This window comes from Dermacentor variabilis, chromosome 2 (assembly GCF_050947875.1).
Source record: "Dermacentor variabilis isolate Ectoservices chromosome 2, ASM5094787v1, whole genome shotgun sequence".
Lineage (NCBI taxonomy): Eukaryota > Metazoa > Arthropoda > Arachnida > Ixodida > Ixodidae > Dermacentor > Dermacentor variabilis.
The window spans coordinates 150,515,413-150,521,566 of NC_134569.1; positions in this window are offsets into that span (position 1 = coordinate 150,515,413).

Sequence of the window (6,154 nt, forward strand, 5' to 3'; positions counted from 1 at the left end):
GAGGAGGTAAAACGAGGACTAAACCACTTTTGGGTCTGAATTACTAGGAGTGTCACACTAGCAATGGGAAAACTAAAATAAATAAATAACCGTTTCATTGCGAAATATAACATTGTGTATTCTTCTTTCGCCCATTGCGGCTTCAAAATTACTAAGTTTATTTTTTCAGAAGAAGTTACTGACACAGATTTGTAATTGTTTGGACAGTTGTAGCGTCGGTTACAGACGTGGTGAAAGGTCAGCAAAAAAGCCGGTTGCTGGCTCCACGACGACGACGAATGGGACGTCAATGGTCAGCGCTTATCTGACTCACGTGTAAAATAAATTTCTTTCCTGTTTTCCTACTATAGCTATCTGCGGATATTTAGTCTATCCCAAACGAAGGAATTTCATCGTTTTCTGGGGCTACCTGCATAGAAGTTTATTGACTGGAAAAGGCAGAGACATCGGCCGGAAAGTGGAGTACCTGGCCTGCTACTCTGAGCAAGCGAAGGGGAAGAGGAGAAGAAAGAGGAAGAGCTGCTCGATCACATAGTAACGGATTCTTTATCCTTATGTGCATCGCACAAACAAATAGTGGTACTAACCTTTTACGTGCACTTCATGTTATAGTGACTGTTCACGTAAATTTAATTAGATTACTTCTGGTGCGTGGTCATAGGGGATTATACCTGAACGTGAGATGCCGAGAGCGAGTGGGGCTATACTAATTCAGGTACAACCAAATTAGGAAGGCTCAATAAGCTTCTATAAGGACACCCCCTCACCAGAACAAGAATTGGCCTCCCTAGTACAGTATTAGGCCACCACCTCCCAAATGAACGCTACAATTCACCCACGGCCCCCAGTCCCCAGCAGCTGCGGGGCAGCTGACCAAGGCGGCGGTCAGACCTGTGACGCAGCAGACGGTGCTCAGCATCCCTGGGTCCGGACAGGCTGCCAATGGAAACTGACCCTGTCAACCTTTAATTGCCGAACTCTGTCGAGTGAGGCTAGCTTAGCAGGTCTCTTTGAGGAACTATCAGACATTGTTTGGGATATCATGGGCCTTAATGAGATTAGCAGAACTGGTGAGGCTTATACATTGCTGAATAACGGACATGTCTTCTGCTATAAAGATCTTCCATATAAGAAGCAATACGGGTAGGATTCCTAATCCAGAAGGACATAGCGGCAAACATTTACAAATTCTACAGCATTATTGAGGGGGTAGCTGTAGTCGTAATCAAACTTAATAAGACTTATAGATTAAAGGCAGTACAAGCCTACGCTCCAACATGCAGTCACGATAATGATGACGCAGATCAGTTTTATGAAGATCTTGAATTAGCGATGAGAAAAGTGCAAACTCAATATACTGTAGTAATGGGCGACTTCAATGCAAAAGTGGGCAAAAGGCAGGCTGGTGAACAAGCAGTTGGCAACTACGGCATTGACTCTAGGAACGCTAGAGGAGATATGCCGGTAGAATTCGCAGAAAGGTATAAGCTTCGTATAATCAACACCTTTTTCAGGAAGCGTAGCAACAGAAAGTAGACCTCGAAGAGCGCTAATGGTGAAACAAGAGATGAAATTGATTTCATCTTTTCTGTCGATGCCAGCATAGTGCAGGATGTAGATATTATAGGTAGGGTAAAGGGCAGGATCTTAGGTTAGTGAGGGCTAGGATTCACCTCAATTTGAAGAGGGAAAGAGTTAAATTTGTCAACAAGAGACAGGTGAAGCTAGAAGCAGTAAGGTAAAGCAGATAAATTCAGGCTGGTACTTGCAAACAAATATGAAGCCTTAGAACAGAGAGATGAAGATGACGTGGAGGCAATGATGAAACCGTAACTAGGCTGGCTTCAGATGAAACCGTTGAAGTAGGAGGCAAGGCTCCAAGGCAAACAGTAGGCCAGCTCTCCCAAGTAACAAAGGACCTAATAACGAAATGACAAAGAATGAAAGTGGCGAACTCAAGAGAAAAGATAGAATTCGCGGAACTGTCACAACTGATCAAAAAGGCGAATATAATTGATATTCCAAACTATAACGTGAGAAAGAAACTTGGCATAGGACAAACCAAGAGTTATGCACTGAAAGAAAAGCAGGGTAATATCATCAGCAATCTTGAATATATAGTAAAAGCATCGGAAGAATTTTATAGCGGCCGGTAGAGTACCCAGAGGAGTCAGGATACTTCATTTAGGAACAGTAATGAACATTATACAGAGACTCCACCTATAACTAGCGATGAGGTCAGAAGGGCCTTGCAAGACATGAAACGAGGAAGGGTGGCAGGAGAAGATAGAATAACAGTCGACTTAATCAAAGATGGAGGAGACATAATGCCTGGAAAACAGGCGGCTCTTTATACCAATTGTCTATCGACCGCAATGGTCCCAGAAAACTAGAAGAAGGCTAACATTATACTGATCCACAAAAAGGGGGACGTTAAAGAACTGAAAAATAACAGACCCATTAGCTTACTCCCAGTATTATATTGTCGGCTCCACGTTGGGCGCCGACAGATTGCAGTGCTTGGCCAACTCGTCGATGCTCCCGGAGTAGAATCCGACCCGGAGAAAGTGCGAGCAGTAACGGCATTTACTGTACCTCAGTCTGTCAAAGACTTCCGGAGTTTTGTGGGGCTATGTTCTCATTTCCGACGGTTCATGAAAGATATCGCAGCAATCGCTCGACCACTCACTGAACTTCTGAAGAAAGACGTGCCTTTTACGTGGGGTTCCCCTCAGGCTGCTGCATTTTCAGGTCTTATCACGATTCTCACCAATCCACCGGTCTTGGCCCACTTTGACCCGCCCGCACCTACAGAGGTCCGAACCGATGCCAGTGGTTATGGGATCGGTGCCATCTTATCGCAAACCCAACAGGGACACGACCGCGTTATAGCCTACTCTAGTCGGCTCCTGACAACAGCAGAGCGCAACTATTCGATTACTGAGCGCGAATGTCTTGCTCTCGTCTGGGTTGTTTCAAAGTCCCGCCCATATTTATATGGCAAGCCTTTCTCAGTAATGACAGACCATCATGCGCACTGTTGGCTTTCGTCGCTCAAGGATCCTACTGGCCGGCTCGGTCGTTGGGCCCTCTGACTACAAGAATATCCCTACACTGTGACTTACAAGTCGGGACGACAATACCAGGACGCAGATTGCCTCTCTCGCTACCCAGTCGAAGGCGCGACCTCTACGTCCGATACTGACACCGACGCCGGTGTTCTCTCTGTTTTTCCACTTCTCCATGTCGCCGACGAGCAGCGCCGTGACCCGTCTTTGCATATCATCACCGACCGCCTGGAATCGTCACATGCCGACAGTTCCCTTCGCGTATTCACACTTCAAGATGGCGTACTCTCCCACCACAACGTTCACCCCGACGGCCACGCATTACTCCTTGTGATCCCTAAACACCTTCGGTTGGCTGTTTTCCAGGAACTTCGCGACCTCCCCACTGCCGGTCACCTAGGTGTGTCACGTACCTACGACCGGATCCGCAGACGCTACTTTTGGCCAGGGCTCCGTTCAAAGATACGTAGCTGCGTGTGAGAAATGCCAGCGACACAAGACACCATCGATGCTCCTAGCTGGGTACCTTCAACAACTCGACATTTCGGCGGAACGATTCTTTCGGGTTGGCTTAGACTTACATGGCCCTTTTCCTCTTTCTACCTTTGGGAACAGGTGGATCACTGTGGCCACGGATTACGTCACGCGCTACGCCATCACCCGAGCGCTTTCTACAAGCTGCGCCACAGATGTCGCCGATTTGAAGTGGACGACGGCGATCGACAACCTGAAGTAAGCGTACCGAACTTTTCACAGTAACTGTAGCCTTGTTCGACAGTTGGGGCAGCAAAGCGCTCCGCTCGACCGAGTGAGGGATCGCTAAGCAAAAACTCTTCCTTTCGTAAGTAGCTTCGCTGCCGTCTCCGCTCGCCCGCTGGGCCCACCGCTGGCCCGTAAACCCACTGGACTATAACAGCACCAACGCCGTACGCTAACGCGCCATATCGAATTCTATATGGTTTGCCTGCGTCATAGTACGTAAGCACATGGCTGTTAACTAGCAGTTTTTACAACGAAGCTGTTTTCTTCTATTTGGTCGAAATTTTTCGTGGCGTGCTCACCCGTGCTGTGTGTGATGCGCTTGCGTTGGCGTGCAAATGGAGAAGAGCTCCAGTTGTGGTTTCGTTGCACTGCCATAGCTGTCGCACTATTCTCGCTAAGACGTCTATCCTACCGCATCTGACATCCTATCAGCTCTAACATCACCGCTAAAAGCAGTTTCGCTGCATGCATTTGCCTCATAGACACGTTGTAGCTGCAGCCACATCCAGTTTTCTTTTCTTCGGCCATATTTATTAAAACAGTACGTACCCCTTAATAACATCTGGTCAATCCAAGTTCCAATTTGTTTCTAAAACAACAAAGTAACATTAGGCTTGTCTTTTTGTACTTTGATAGTATGCAAATACAGCTTGAACTCTGATCCTATAAGCAGAAGCAGTAGTACTGCTTACAAATATATTCTAGAATAAAACATCTGTATTCTAGACAGTAGCCTGTCGGGTGTAGGCATCCGTCAGCAAGTAGTGGTAAATCCTTGCAGAATACATGCCGTTTCTGCTCTGGTTCTAGCTTCAGTTTACGGTGAATAATTAGAGCGGGAACAATGAATTTCTTCCATTGGACGCGGTTGACAAATGGCTTCCATGGGGCTCGCAGAACTTCAGCAATTGACCGAAGAACAAAACCCAGGGTAGCAGCGTTTCTTCTGGGATCCAAAAAATAGGCCAAATGGTGATGCCACAATGGTGATGGTGATGTCACAATAACGTTGCTGAAAATACAGTATACAGAGTGAATCACTATCATTACTTCAGGTACGCTGAGCTCAACCATCAAAATCATGGCACATTTCTTAATGAACACTTGCTCATGCAAAAGTAGCTTCAGCGTACCACTAAATACTAAAGTGCTGGCTACAAATGCTACGAAATTGCTGAATAAAGAATTGTGGAACGTAAAAAACTCCCGTCGCAATCGCAACACATCATGGGCAACTGATGACTTCACACACCATATTCATAACTATATGCTTTCTAAAACAAGTTTATATGACAGTTGAAGAGGAATAATTATGGTATAGCTATATTGTGGTTCGATATAACAAGGTGTCAATTTTGCCATTTTGTCAATTTGGGGAGACTTAACATAAATATTATTACAGAGTTTATGAAAATGAGCACCTACTGATTGTCAGGTAGGTTAGTCAAGTACTTATTCAGCACCTAGGTTCTCACAGGGAAGCGAACTGGTGCAGTTCTGACAGGCAGACACCGTATCTATCGATGTTTTCAGGTCTGCTACAAGCATTACTGTGCAGCACAGACATTGAGTTTTTCAGCAACTGATCCTTCCGAGGCCCACATCCCTGCACCAGAGTGGCAAAAATTGCGTGTACACAGGGCGTTCGCGGGCTAAGTAAATTCAGTGTACCTAAACAACGGAAATGAAAAGACACAGCAGAACTAAAAAAAAATGTGGCCATTGCGTGAACTTGGAAGTACCCTTCATGGAATCTCCATCAGATGCTACCACAAAGCACATTGAAAAAGGTAAGGCAAAAAAAGAACTAATGCTGGTGATGAACTACTAACAGGTGAATTTTCAGATTAAAACATTGCCTAGTGTATAGCTGAAGTGAGGAAGCACTGGAAATGCAGACACCAGTGCTGGTTCATTGAGCATATATGCTACAATTTGAACAAACTGACTAACCAGCATGGCTTCTAAAATAACGTACACGACTGAAAGACGCTTTTCTTTAACCTGCCGGTCCTACACACTCAATCATATGGATTATACCACATGTATGCTATAACTGCTTGTCCTCTACTGAAAGATTTCATTCGCGATACGGGAATGACCGTTGGACACAGGAGCCAATCGGTACATTCTGCATTTTTGTTTAAAAAAGCGGAACTAATAACTTATTGTCGTGCCGAATCTCCCACAAGCTCCAATTGGCAATAAAAAAAAAAAACGTTTGGCGCAAGCTTATGCCGCCTCCAATATGCTTCAGGTGCTAACGCCCGCAGCATGAACAACTGGAGTCAGTCATGCTTGAGCACATCGGAAACATTTTATTG